This window comes from Periplaneta americana, chromosome 15 (assembly GCF_040183065.1).
Source record: "Periplaneta americana isolate PAMFEO1 chromosome 15, P.americana_PAMFEO1_priV1, whole genome shotgun sequence".
Classification (NCBI taxonomy): Eukaryota; Metazoa; Arthropoda; class Insecta; order Blattodea; family Blattidae; genus Periplaneta; species Periplaneta americana.
The window spans coordinates 111,899,407-111,915,215 of record NC_091131.1 but is presented as its reverse complement, the minus strand read 5'-3'; the positions used below and the strand labels follow the sequence as shown (position 1 = coordinate 111,915,215).

At 35.7% G+C, this 15,809-nt stretch overlaps 1 protein-coding gene and 1 non-coding gene across 7 annotated transcripts in view; one reads left to right on the top strand and one right to left on the bottom strand.

The window, feature by feature from the left end:
- Positions 1 to 15,809, bottom strand: part of ed (echinoid) — a 927,271-nt gene that overhangs the window by 269,046 nt on the left and 642,416 nt on the right. Inside the window, exon 1 of one of the 6 annotated variants that reach the window (XM_069847998.1) lies at positions 1,323 to 1,420. The exons of the other annotated variants lie outside the window; for them this stretch is intronic. The gene's annotated coding sequence lies outside the window, so the exon portion shown is untranslated. Of the gene's footprint in view, positions 1 to 1,322; positions 1,421 to 15,809 lie in introns of those variants that run through there. 6 annotated transcript variants of the gene reach the window in all.
- Positions 4,352 to 4,423, top strand: TRNAY-GUA (transfer RNA tyrosine (anticodon GUA)). The gene has a single exon. It is a non-coding gene; the product is annotated as a tRNA-Tyr (tRNA).

Genomic DNA, 15,809 nt, shown 5'->3' with positions numbered 1-15,809 from the left:
TATTATGTAAGTAGGTAATCATTGGCTTAACAAACAAGCTTATTTGAAGCTTAACTCAACATACCAAAAAATGAGGGTTACAAGCACTGAATTATTATTTTATGCAGTGGTCGGGTAGCTCAGTTTCTGAAACAACGGGTTTAATCTCGTTGCCAGTACTTCCAGAACGACCCCAAGATTCATTCAGCTTTCTATCAAATTGGGTACCGGTTTTTTTCTGGGGGTGAAAGACTATCGGAGTGTGGTGCCAATCACACCACCTCAATCTAGTGCCAAGGTCATGAAAGCATAGAGCTCTACCTCCATGCCCCCCATGCGTTGTCATAACATGTATAGGGATACCTTTACCTAGAATAATGATAAAATGTCCCGATTTTATATCTCAGTTCTAGCAATCCTGAGTAAAGAGTATTTAATAAAGCATTACAAATTGCATTTAAACTGTATTTAGTCCAAATAACTAATCAGATATCATATTTTCTCTCATAATGTGCTGTGTATTTTATGTTAAGTTGCAATGTCAGATATATTCTCAAGGGCCCCTATGATGTAATATTATCTACCATAATGACACTTAAACATGGTGGGATTTGATTTCAGTCTATGGCTCGGGAAGCCGAAGTATTAGCAATTTTGTTAATGGTTTCTTTGCATAGTACTTCGTATAATGAGGAAAAAATTAAATACTGTTGGTAAAAGAAGATAATGCAGGGGTGACAAACGTCCTGGATTTTAATGGTTTTTCCTGTGTCCTGGATTGAGTTATATTTGTCCTGGAATGTAAAAAAATTTCGAAAAATGCAATTTTTTGCTCATTTCTATAAAATTATTTTTAAAATTCTTTATTCATTTTTACAAAACCCTGTCCAACCTTTCTTCAATGTCGTCATCGCCGTCTGGCACTTACTATTGGCTCTATGGAAATAAAAACGAAAGTACTGTAGTAGGTCTATGTATTAAGTATTATGCAATAGGCCTATCTTTATTCTTTACTCTCTTTGGAAGTTAATTTATTATTGACAGGATTTAAATATTGTACTATTATACTGCTGTGCTGTCATATAACATTATTTTTCCAGACTTTACATTAATTCAAATGAAATTTCATAATCTAACAAAAATGTAACAAAATTAAAAGTTTAGGCCCTGTATAATTAGTTGAAATACATAAAATGAGTTGTATTGTAAATTTAATTAATCTAAGTGTTTAGTCACGTTAAGGTACTTAACGTCCTGGATTCCTGATGAGAGAATCTGACAAACCTGAGATAATGTGGTAGAAAAGAATGAATCTACGTTGAGGATATATTTTCATCTCTTACCTCAAGATACGAAACAAACAACTTCAAACACTGAGAAAGTGGCACTGAAAGCCTCTCTACTGCTTGCAGAAGGAGGTAAAGGAAAGTAAACATTGCTTAAGACAACACTTCGTTAACACCTAGACTAACAGCATTCATTTAGCACGTGACTCATTTAACTTGTGCAATATCTAATCTTTATCCTTCATGCTCTTCCCTCATACCGTCAGCTAACATGCTGTACAGTTTCTCTGTGCAATGCACGAAGTATTTCACAAGTCCCCTCGAGGTAAGGTTACCATATGCCAGCATTTATGCGGACATGTCCCCTTTTTCATAATAAAAATATTCGTCCGCATACATTTTTTTAAATATTCTGATATGTCCGCACTTTGTCCAGATTTTATTTATTCATTTTGACTTCTCATGAATGAAGGGTGACCATAGGTGGAGAGAGAACCGTTTCCTTGGGGGGGAGGGGGCAAAGCAAAACCATAGAATCCTGATATAACGAGATTATGGGGGACATCATTTATCTTCTTTCCCCCCCCCCCCCCCCCCATTATAGCTTGACTTTGGGACAGTATTATTAAAATATGATCATTTAATAAAGGTATTGTAAAATAAAATACAATTGTAACAAAATATACAGACAATTTTACTTTTTTTTTTTCCTCTTGTAAAGAAGAGGGACCCGAAGGCTTGCACTGCAGCCTGAGGCTTATTGTGCTTACCACTCCTATTCTGTGAATGATTGAGTAGCTGTACGGGTGCGCTCCTGTACAAATATATCACGCCACACTGTGAACTTAACCCAGGCTATTGTATAGGTGATGATATGTGAATTAATTATGGCGAAATGAGCCTGAGGTCCAACATCGAAAATTACCCTGTAATTCTGCTTCAATTGGTTGAGGAAAAACCCCAACCACGTACCTTGTCCAAACCAGACGTGCTAACCATTACTCCACAGCAGTGGACCAATTTTACATTTACTTTATCTGTTTATTTAAAAGAGCAAGATATCATATGAAATGTGAATTCTAATTATTTTATTTAATCTCGTCTTTAAGTTTAACAGGAAACACTTATCTTTTTTCTGTACTGTTGTGCAGTATGTTATTCCTATTTCTTCAAGCGGCTGCTTCAACACCTGCAGAGTTCTAACACGTGAGTATAGGCTGTTACAAAATAAAACATTACAGTGCTTCCACTCCTCAAATGAGGTACAGAAATTCTTATACATTCAGAAATTTAAAATAAATATTGTAGTCCAGACACTTGGTCTGACGACAATAATTCGTGAATTTAAGCACAGAAACGTAATCATAAACAAAAACAAGAAACATCTTTTGAATTTAGTATTTTCTAATGTTAACAGAAAAAAAAAAGAGTTCGGCCAAGTTTGGGAGACAATGTCCCCCATACACCCCCATAACTCCACCTATGAGGGTGATATTCAGCATTCTTTGTGTTAAATGTTGGTAACTTCGCGCAAATGAGAATTTCATGACATTGAAAGTGAAGGACATGTTAACGATAATGAAAAATAATGGTTATGCATCTGAAGGGAAAAAGTTTTGGCACAATACAGAAACTGTATTTAGAGTGTCTAGACTGCTTGAATACGCGAATGAAACCATTTAATGAATTTTCCTGTTTCAAATGGCTTCATATTACAGAAATAGAACTCTCTTGGGAAAGTATTGAGAAATGTATACATTTTTTGTTGAAGCAAGATGTCCAAATTGATGACAGTGAATATTTTGATCAATTTTCCAATTTGAAGAAATCTGTCACTTCATGTGATGGGAAAGCAGAGTCAAGTCTAGAAAAATAGTTTGAATAGTGTGACCACATTAAACTTTGCAAAAGTGAAGAACAGTACAGGGACGGTTATTCAGGTGAAGTAGGTGAAGTGCCACTTCACCTATTTACGTGTAAAACACAATTTTATCTCATATTAATAATTAATTATAGTTATTACCGGTACTGTATTTCTAAAATAAAAAAAAGCTTTCTTTTCAGTCGTTATAAACAGTATATATTATTATAATGTACCGAAGTACATATGATAATTCCATGCAGATATTTTGCGACATCATACGATGAAAGAGTAATGGAACGGAGAAAAATTCTCTCCGGCGCCGGGATTTGAACCCGGGTTTTCAACTCTACGTGCTGACGCTTTATCCACTAAGCCACACCGGATTCCACCCTGGCGTCGGAAGAATCGTCTCAGTTTTAAGTTCCAACTCTTGGGTTCCCTCTAGTGGCCGCCCTCTGCACTACGTCATAGATATCTATGAACCTAGGACCGAAGTCCACACATGTGCTGAGGTGCACTCGTGATGAGTGACTAGTTGGCCGGGATCCGACGGAATAAGCGCCGTCTTAAATCACGAAGTGATTTACGCATATCATATATATTATTATAATGTACCGAAGTACATATGATATTTCCATGCAGATATTCTGCGACATCATACGATGAAAGAGTAATAGAACGGAGAAAAATTCTCACTCATCACGAGTGCACCTCAGCACATGTGTGGACTTCGGTCCTAGGTTCATAGATATCTATGACGAAGTGCAGAGGGCGGCCACTAGAGGGAACCCAAGACTTGGAACTTAAAACTGAGACGATTCTTCCGACGCCAGGGTGGAATCCGGTGTGGCTTAGTGGATAAAGCATCAGCACGTAGAGCTGAAAACCCGGGTTCAAATCCCGGCACCGGAGAGAATTTTTCTCCATTCCATTACTCTTTCATCGTATGATGTCGCAGAATATCTGCATGGAAATATCATATGTACTTCGGTACATTATAATAATATATATGATATGCATAAATCACTTCGTGATTTAAGACGGCGCTTATTCCGTCGGATCCCAGCCAACTAGTCACTCATCACGAGTGCACCTCAGCACATGTGTGGACTTCGGTCCTAGGTTCATAGATATCTATGACGTAGTGCAGAGGGCGGCCACTAGAGGGAACCCAAGAGTTGGAACTTAAAACTGAGACGATTCTTCCGATGCCGGGGTGGAATCCGGTGTGGCTTAGTGGATAAAGCATCAGCATGTAGAGCTGAAAACCCGGGTTCAAATCCCGGCGCCGGAGAGAATTTTTCTCCGTTCCATTACCCTTTCATCGTTATGAACAGTGTTTAGTTGTATAAATAGTAACTGTAACAGTCAGCTGAACATAATAAAGTCAACTGTTATGAGTGCCAAGCGGTGTTTATAGGAACTTACATTACTGGTACTGTAGAGGTGAAATTATTTGGGCTCCCATTCTCATACCACACTTGGTTTCCATGGTAATGTGACGCCACGCACTAAAGAAAGATTGTATAAGTGAAGTGCGTTTCTGAGTCTTTCAGTATTCTCATTCCTTGTGTCCAACCACCCCTGCAGCGGTAAATTAGCTGGCTCTATGTCATTTTATCAGGAATACACTCCACATATATTTGCAAAGTTTAAAAGTTGTTTTCTGCAGCGTGTATTATTTCTTCTCATGAGCTTGCTAGTTTTGTTCCAGCTCTTGTATTTGAAAGTCTAATGCACGCATAAATTTACACATGTAGTTTAATACTGTGTACGTATATATTAACTTATTATTTAATATATTTAGAGTATGTTAGTGATAAGTGTATATAGTGTATTAATCCTACATCATAGTGTATATTATATGTTTCATCACTATAGGGCTATTATACAAATACTTAGGTACCAGTACATAGAAAATGTTAATAAACGAGTGCAAAATATGTATCCCGAAAATGACATGGTTTGTAATATACTAGAAATGCCGTTTTGTAGACTTAAATATGAGGATAAAAAAGATGTTTTAAATTCTGGATGATCTACAGTTCCATTTGTCCTTCGTTTTAAAAAATAAGAAAATAATATATACTAAGAAAATAGAGAAGTTCTGTAAGATAACTCTAAAAAATTCTTTCGATGCAAGAAGCTTTTCTGTTTGAAAAGATTGAAAATTTCACTCAGAATGCTGCATCACAGGAGAGACTCATCATTAGCTCCATAGTTTTGCATAGAGATATACTGTCCACCCTCAGTTAAACTCAAACATTTTATGAGGACATCTTAGACAGGTTTGCTACTTTAAAAGATAGGAGGATTGACTTGATATGCAAGAAATTGGGCGAGTCCTGAAATAAATTAATTTTCCTGTTTGCAGTTGCTCTAGAATTAATAAAATTGTACATGTGAACAGCACTTCACCTATATTTTTTACGGCAAGCCGCTACTGGAACAGTATGCAGAGGTTGTGAAGATGGGTCAATTCCTTTTTGCAGTACCAAGCCACTGTGCCAGTGTTGAAAAATTCTTTTCTCTAATACAATGAAAGTCGACCAAGGAAAGAAATAGGCTTACCATCGATTGTGTGAAAGAACTTGCTACAATGAAATTTAATTTTAGGCATTTTACATGGACGTGTATGTTTGACTATTTGTATAGTAACAAGGAATTGTTAAAGAAAATTTAGGTTTAGTGATAAATATGCAAGAGCTCGTTAGTGAGAGGGATGTGTCAGGATTTTCAGATTTCAGAGTATGGCAACCCTACCTTTGGGACGACTGGCTGGTCAACATGAATGGTATGTTAATTCTTATGATCATTAACAAGACCATAGCATGCCAAAATGGCCCCTTGACAACTCTTCTGAACCCTGGCATTTATTTTTATTTCCTGTGCTCTTTCTTCAGTATTCAAAGAACATGAACAAGATCTTCAGAAGAAGCTTCTGTAGAAGACAATCCATCCCTAACTGTTTTGACAGCCGAAGATCTTTCTTTCCTCATTCGTTTCATGTGTTTAGAATTCGGTCCAGACTGTTCTTTTCAACCCATTTCAGGCTCATCAATCACGTAGATTATTTATCTTACCTGTTAAAGTTTCTAACTGAATCTGTGCTAAGTACTATGAGTTGTATACATAGAACAAGAATGCGTGATTGAAATATCTATAGCCTACTCACTTTTCACTTTTTGCAGTAACATTATTTATTATATTATCTGCTGCAACAATATTATTTATAAAATAAATTTAGATTTCATGTAACACTTTGTTCAATGATATTAACGTAATATTATAGACAGTTAACAGTAAAATTAATTTTTAAATGTAAGAATGAAATATGTCTGATTGAGTTTCTGGCTGATATGTACATCTATTATCAGGCAGTGCATCTCACTTGACGATATGTGTCAAAGGAAGAACAATTGTTTGTATGCAGCTGAAATCTGATTACTGTAATGTTTAGCTAATCGGCGATGTATGCAATGCAGAGGGAAAGGAACTGGCCATTCTACTCCATTATCTCTTGGCCTAGTTGCCTCATAAGTGGTGCCATGTTAGTATCAATTGTGAGGTTCAGACCTGTCTTGAATAGTTAACTAAACAACAAGAATGAAAATCAGAAAAATAAAACAAATATAGAATACAGTACTGTATTTTGCCATCACAACAATGCATTAAAAACAGCAATAGACAGTGTTCTTTAGGTGGGTGAAGGCCTATGTCGGAATACTGGGGAATGAAATGGCTGACCGTCTTGCTAAACAAGCCGCTACAAAAGATGAAGGGGAAATAGCTTATAACAAAATACCGAGAGATACGATATTAACAGAAGAGAAAGAAAAGAGCTTAAAAAAATGGTAAGAGCAGTGGAATATCTCAACTAAAGGCGCAATAACGAAATCTTTCTTCCCATCAGTTAAAGACAGATTGAAGATAAAGTTACTTATCGCAGCCGAATTTACTTCTATTGTGACAGGTCATGGCTTCACAAGATTGTACCTTCTTGAACCCAAGATTATTCCAGCATCAACGTGCCCTTGCAGACTACAAGAAGAACAGACAGTCAACCATATAATACTAAGATGTGCCCAACTGAAAGAAAATGAAAGAAGAATTCTACGAGCTAATATAAAGATGCATATCACAAATATTTGAATAATAGAACAGATGAAAACTTAATTAATTATAAACGTTTAGCTGCAATATCTAAAAGAGAAGCAAGGAAAATTCAGAGAAAAACATGGGAAACATTTATAAGTAATAATATAGAATATGATGGCCAGCAACAGAAGGCATATAAAATCTTGAAGGAATTAAATAAAACAATAAAAGACAATTTAAACATAAATCCAATACCTATGAATGAGTGGTTAGATTATGCCTATTATAAAAAGTTATTGACCAATAAAAACAGTGCAGATACAAGGGAAACCATTAATGATAGCAATGTTGACCTTATCAGTATAGAAGAATTAGAAACAGTAATTAACAAATGTAAAAGCCGAAAAGCGCCTGGCTCTGACAGAATTATTCAAGCATGCTTCTACAAGCTTTTTACATAAATTTATAGATTTTCTTAACATATGCTGGACATCTGGACAAATACCAGATGAGTGGACGGAATCAATGGTAGTACCAATCTACAAAAAAGGAAACTGCAAAGACTGCAATAATTACTGAGGCATCAGTCTTTTAAATTCCGGATACAAAATATATGCAAAAATAATTACAAACAGATTAAATACAATCACAGAGATATTAATTAGAGAAGAACAAAATGGATTTAGACAAAATCGATCTTGCATAGACGGCGTCTTCACACTAGCACAAATTATTGAGAAACATAGAGAATTTAATATAGCAACTCACTTTGCATTCATTGATTACCATAAGGCTTTCGATACAGTTGACAGAATAAAACTTTGGGATGTTTTAGTTGAAATGGGAATACCCCGGCATTTGATTTACACAATCAAGAATATGTACAAAAACACAAAAATCAAATTAAAAAGTAAATAACACTTTAAGCAAGGAAGCAAGAACAATAAATCAAGGAGTAAAGCAAGGCTGCCCAATGTCACCCACCTCATTTAATACTTATATAAATAACATTACCACCACGGCATGGCGCGTCCTCAGGTTGCGGATAGAGGAGACGGCCTCCAGATATGGAGGGTAGCTGCGAATATATTGAATAAGCAGTCGTGGACAGCCGATAAGGGGTGGTCCTCCAGCTTGGGGGTTGGGCGAAGGGCTAACAACCCATCACCGTAAAAAAACAGCTTGTTACGTATCCCTATAATAAGCCTCGGAATAGGACTGATTCTCTGGCACGACCACAGCAAAGGAATAAGGTTTTGAGATTTGGCACTTGGAACGTAACTAGTCTTTATAGAACAGGAGGGGTAACATTAGTAGCTAAAGAACTAGCTAGATATAGAATAGACTTCGTGGGAGTACAAGAGGTTAGGTTAGATGGGAATGGCATATCACAAATAGGAGATTACTTGTTGTATTATGGGGAAGGAAACAATAATCACCAATTTGGAACAGGATTCTTTGTTCATAAAAGAATAAAATCAGCAGTAAAAAAGGTCGAATTTATCAGTGACAGGTTATCATATTTAGTACTTAAGAGTAGATGGTGCGACATCATAGTTATAAATGCTCACGCCCCTACAGAAGAGAAAGACGACCATATAAAGAATAGCTTCTATGAGGAATTGGAACATACTTTTGATCATTTCCCTAGATATCACATGAAAATTTTATTGGGGGATTTCAATGCTAAAGTAGGACGGGAGGATATTTTTAGACCAACTATTGGAAAAGAGAGCCTACACGCAATTAGTAGTGACAATGGAGTTAGATTAGTCAACTTTGCCACATCGAAAAATTTAATTGTCAAAAGTACAACATTCCCCCATAAGGATATACATAAATATACTTGGACTTCTCCAGATGGATTGACACACAACCAAATAGATCACATCTTGATAGATAAACGGAGACATACTAGTATAGTAGATATTCGAACTTTCAGGGGTGCAGACTGTAATTCTGACCATTATTTGGTGATTGGAGAATTAAGAGAAAGATTATCAGTAGCCAAGCGAGTAGAGCAACAAGTTAATATTACTAAAGTCAATATTTTGAAATTAAAGGACGAGGAAGCTAAGCAAAATTATCAGGTCGAAATTTCGAATAGGTTTGCCACTTTAGAAAGTTCCGACGAAGTTGAGAAAGAATTAGATGTTAATAGCGTGTGGGAAAATATCAGAGATAGTATCAAAATTGCAGCTGAGCAGAGCATAGGTTATTATGAAACTAAGAAAAAGAAACCGTGGTTTGATGAAGATTGTTGCATGGTAGTAGAAAGAAGGAAACAGGCAAAATTGAAATTCTTACAGGATCCAGTCGAGGAGAAGAGAGACAATTATTTCAACGAAAGACAGGAAGCAAGTCGTACACTTAGGAATAAAAAGAGAGGTTACTTGAAGGAAAAACTGAATGAGGTAGAAACAAATAGTAAGAATAAAAACATTCGAGATTTATATAAGGGTATAAAGGAATTTAAGAACGGATATCAGCCAAGGGTAAACGTGATCAAGGATGAGAATGGTGACTTGCTTGCAGACTCTCCATCAATCCTAAACAGATGGAAAAACTATTTTGCGCAACTACTAAATGTACATAGGCCAAATAGAAATGATCGGGACGAAATTGAAATACAAACTGCTGAGCCATTTATACCCGAACCCACGCTTTCAGAAGTCGAAATTGCGATAGAAAATCTGAAAAAGTACAAGTCTCCAGGTATCGATCAAATTCCAGCAGAATTAATACAAGAGGGCGGAAGCGCATTATATAGCGAAATTTATAAACTTGTACTTGCTATTTGGGAAAAGGAAATTGTACCAGAACAATGGAAGGAGTCCATAATTGTACCTATTTTTAAAAAGGGGGACAAAACCAACTGTGGTAACTTTCGAGGAATATCACTTTTGTTGACGTCGTACAAAATTTTGTCCAATATTCTTTTGAGAAGATTAACTCCGTACGTAGATGAAATTATTGGGGATCATCAGTGCGGTTTTCGGCGTAATAGATCGACTATTGATCAGATTTTTTGTATTCGACAGATAATGGAGAAAAAATGGGAGTATAAGGGTACAGTACATCAGTTATTCATAGATTTCAAAAAGGCATATGACTCGGTTAAGAGGGAAGTATTATATGATATTCTTATTGAATTTGGTATTCCCAAGAAACTAGTTCGATTAATTAAAATGTGTCTCAGTGAAACATACAGCAGAGTCCGTATAGGTCAGTTTCTATCTGATGCTTTTCCAATTCATTGCGGGCTAAAGCAGGGAGATGCACTATCACCTTTACTTTTTAACTTCGCGCTAGAATATGCCATTAGGAAAGTTCAGGATAACAGGCAGGGTTTGGAATTGAACGGGTTACATCAGCTTCTTGTCTATGCGGATGACGTGAATATGTTAGGAGAAAATACACAAACGATTAGGGAAAACACGGAAATTTTATTTGAAGCAAGTAGAGCGATCGGTTTGGAAGTAAATCCCGAAAAGACAAAATATATGATTATGTCTCGTGACAAGAATATTGTACGAAATGGAAATATAAAAATTGGAGATTTATCCTTCGAAGAGGTGGAAAAATTCAAATATCTTGGAGCAACAGTAACAAATATAAATGACACTCGGGAGGAAATTAAACGCAGAATAAATATGGGAAATGCGTGTTATTATTCGGTTGAGAAGCTCTTATCATCCAGTCTGCTGTCCAAAAATCTGAAAGTTAGAATTTATAAAACAGTTATATTACCGGTTCTTCTGTATGGTTGTGAAACTTGGACTCTCACTCTGAGAGAGGAACATAGGTTCAGGGTGTTTGAGAATAAGGTGCTTAGGAAAATATTTGGGGCTAAGCGGGATGAAGTTACAGGAGAATGGAGAAAGTTACACAACACAGAACTGCATGCATTGTATTCTTCACCTGACATAATTAGGAACATTAAATCCAGACGTTTGAGATGGGCAGGGCATGTAGCACGTATGGGCGAATCCAGAAATGCATATAGAGTGTTAGTTGGGAGACCGGAGGGAAAAAGACCTTTAGGGAGGCCGAGACGTAGATGGGAGGATAATATTAAAATGGATTTGAGGGAGGTGGGGTATGATGATAGAGACTGGATTAATCTTGCTCAGGATAGGGACCGCTGGCGGGCTTATGTGAGGGCGGCAATGAACCTTCGGGTTCCTTAAAAGCCATTTGTAAGTAAGTAAGTAAGTAAGTATAAATAACATTACAGTACCAAAAATTGGGAAGACGAATTGCTCACAAATTTTATGATTGACAACTTCCCACTTAACGCAGATGATCAGATAATTTTAGCAAATTTTGAAGGCAATTTACAAAGAGCAATACACACACTATATAAGATAGCAAAAAATTATAATTTGGAAATCTCTATAAATAAAACCAGAATCATAGCCTTCCAAGGAAAGAACCATGTAAGATCCAAAATTGCAATCAATAATAATTGTATAGAACAAGTCAACACATTCAACTATCTTGGCTGCAATCTTTCTTACATAAACTCCAGGGATGTAGATATTACACTAGCCAAGTTTCAGCAACTGTTAAAAACAATCAAATCAACACTATTAAAGAAAGTTCGATCAGAAACAATTTTGAAATTCTATATAGTTATGGCAGTCCCGGCATTATTATATGGATCAGAGACATGGTCATTAACGAAAGGGCAACTTCGAAGAATAGAAGCTGCTGAAATGCAATTGTTAAGACCTCTTGCAGGATATACTCTTTACAACCATAAAAGGAACGCTGACATCTGAACAGAATTGAATATCACCACCATTACGGATACTATAGAATCTTACCGCAACAACTGGTATGAGGATGTATTAAGAATGCCCAACAATAGGCTACCCAAGAGACTATCGGACTACACACCTCATGAAAAACGAGACATCGGAAGACCAAGGAAGAGATGGAAAGATCAACTTTCTTCTGGAAGTGGAACAGGCCAGGAGGCCTAATCCAAGACTGTTGATGATGATGATGATGATGATGATGATGATGATGATGATGATGATATTGCACAAATCATAAGGGCTTACATGCTGTCATTATGACAAGAGGTCATCACACTCATATACTTAACTTTCTCATTATTATATCCATCATGTTGGAAGACAGCCCATTTTAGAATTTTCTGTTCTTATGGTCACATGATGTCATTTGAGGTAATCAGATTTTGTCATTTATTAGCTATCATTACTATGTGCATCGCTAGTTTAATTGTAATTATTGTGCACTTACTTGTGTTCATAAACAAATTATGCTGTGTGTCACTATAAATTATTTAATTTTGCCATAAATAATTATTAAAAGAAGCAGGCCAGGCTCTTCATAGACAGGCCAGAGGGATTTTTCTGCTACCACTTCTTTGAGCAAGAAGCAGACAGTGGGCTATTCTTTTTCAACGTCTCCAGAATGCAGGAACATACTGAAGATTTCTATGGAATGTATCTAGAGTTTTGCTATTTCCCCTTTCTTCTGTCACTTGAAGTGGAAATAACGTACTTTATTTATTTAATCTGTCAGGATTAAGGCCATAAGGCCTTCTCTTCCATCCTACCAGATAGCACAGATAAATACAAAAAAAATATATATAAACACTGACAAAAATAATACAAAATAAATTAAAACCTTATAGAGGGTCAACAGGGTGAATCTTCATTATTTCCTCTGTAACACAGCTGGGGAGGCTTGGCTATCTGTTATTTCTTGCTGTCGCGAAGACTGACATCCATATGCCAAAGCATACCTCACCAACACCTACAAGATGAGTCATTACTTGAACTTTTAGCAGAAACACTGAATGAAATTAAGGAGTATTTATTTGTTAACTGTAGTACTCCTTAAAGAATTTATTCTTTGAAAAGATGGAAAAATTCAAATACCTTGGAGCAACATTAACAAATCTAAATGACACTCGAAAGGAAATTAAATGCAGAATAAATATAGGAAATGCCTGCTATTATTTGGCTGAGAAACTTTTGTCATCTAGTTTGCTTAAAAAAAAAAACAGTTATATTACTGGTTGTTCTACATGTCTGTGAAATTTGGACTCTCACTTTGAGAGAGAAACAGAAGTTAAGGATATTCGAGAATAAGATACTTAGAAAAAATATTTTGTGCTAAGAGGGATGAAGTTACAGGAGAATGAATAAAGTTACACAACGCAGAACTGCAAACATTGTATTCTTCACCTAACATAATTAGGAACATTAAATCCAGACGTTTAAAATGGACAGGGCATGTAACACATATGGGTGAATCCAAAAATGTATATAGAATGTTAGTTCGAAGACCCGAGGGAAAAACACCTTTGGGAAGGCTGAGACGTAGATGGGAGGATAATATTAAAATGGAATTGAGGGAGTTGAGATATAATGCTAGGGACTGGATTAATCTTGCTCAGGATAGGGGCCAATGGCGAGCTTATGTGGGGGCGGCAATGAACCTTCGGATTCTCTAAAAGCCACTTGTTAGTTAGTCAGTACTCCTTAAAGGCACACTAAAGTGTAGCAGTTACGCCATCTAGTGAAACTGGTTCATGATGAACTTGAGATGATTCTTCCTCTCTCAATGTTGGTCAATATAATGTAATAAGATGTAACTTTACTATTCTATGGCAAGTCCTCAGCCTCACTTCATTTCACTCCCTTTGATCTGATTACCGGGTTGGGTTTTTTCCGAGGTTTTCCCCAACCATAAGGCAAATGCCAGGTAATCTTTTGGCGAATCCTCAGGTCTCACCTCATCTCACTACATCTCGCCAAAATATTGTAAAAAATTGTAGAAAATTGCAAAATTGTAAAATATTGTAAAAACTTGTAATTGTAATTGTAATCTTGTAAAATATATAATATAATAAATGAAGTGAAATTAGTTACTTACAAAAATAAATAGACGAATAAACGAGTAAATAAATATACGGTCCTGAGTCCCCAAACAATTTACAGGTGATATTATGTGCTCATTTACACCTTCTCCAATTTTAATACCATGAGTCGCAACTGACTACAAGGGTCTACAACACATAAAGCACACCACCTAGTTTGTGAACCGTCTTGCAGATATGATACCCAAGATTTTATAAACTTTGTCTAAACAGAAATGAAATGAATATGACAATTAAAATGTCATAGATACAACCTTTTTGCTGTATTTTCTGGTTGATGTTTAATTTAAATAAAACAGTATGTATGTATGCTGTTTCATTTGTTATCTTTTTTTTTTAAGAGGGGAAAAAAATAGAAAATTAAATTTTTAGAACTGGTTTTGAATAAATAATTTTGTTTCTTCCAGAAGTCGCGCAATTTTTATAGGAAAAATGTATTTTATGTGCATCATTCCCAATTAGTCGAAGATCTGCTCAATAACTAAGAAATTACTGTAAGCAGAAACATTGCATATAAACACTTTAGAATAAAAAAGGAATGTAAGATATTCATACAGAACGAAACATTTTTACAGGCAAACTAGAAGAATATGTGACCCGTTGCATGAAAGGTACCTAAAGTCGTGAAAGGAAATTTTACAGAACAAAATAACGAATTTGCGGTGTAAAAACTGCATTTCTATGTTTTGACATCTCACGCTACCCGTAGGCTTTTTTTACACACTAAACTAGGGCGAAGTTTTACACAGTGCTTCTTAAATACCTAAATCTTTCTCATAATTGCTAAGAAAACAAGTGAAAACTTTAATTGCATATTTCTCGAAAAATACATCATGTAATATCAACATTCAATAAGTAATATATTAAAAACTATAGCACCTAGAACCATGAATTTAAAAAAAAAAAGGAAGTGCTCAGGATTTCATCCTCTTCTTGAAATTACAAAAAACGAAAAAATGAAAAATCCGACTTCAGGTCCCATTTCCTGCAACTAGTCACATATTGAAACAAATAAATCAAAGAGGTTAGAAAAAGTGGCTGAACACTGTATTTCTAAATCGAAAGGTAATTTGTCTTTCTTCCGTAAATGTAGTTTATAAATATTGATGAAAGTAAACACATTATGACACTACCAGTATGCCATTATATTCTGGGCCCTTGAAAATACACATGGCACAAATACAGTTTTTTAAAAACTTTGCAGGGAGCCATATATTTAGGATTGCCAACCCTCCTGTATTTTCCTGGATCTTCTGTATTTGCCCCTAATTTTTAATAGCTTGCATATGATTCTTCTGTTCGAGCACTTTTCTCCCTTATTTTTGCATAATGTAAACATTTTTACTCGAAATATTTGATTTTTCCGTGAATGACGATTGTTTATATGATGAGTTTGTTGTTCAAGAGATGCATTAAAATATGCAGTCTCTATAGAACGTAATTCCTACCAAAAAGAATTTTAGTGCTCATCCATTTAAAATCAAACAGTGTTAATGTACCATATAAATTTGGAAAACAGGCTAGTTTCCATTATACATGAAACATGTTAACAAGGTAACATAAAATTTAACACGTGAAAGACATATAATATGTTTTTCAAAGGCTAGTTTTGTTCTAAGCATACCAAGTAGTAATGCTCATACAAAGAGGGTGTTTCATCTCA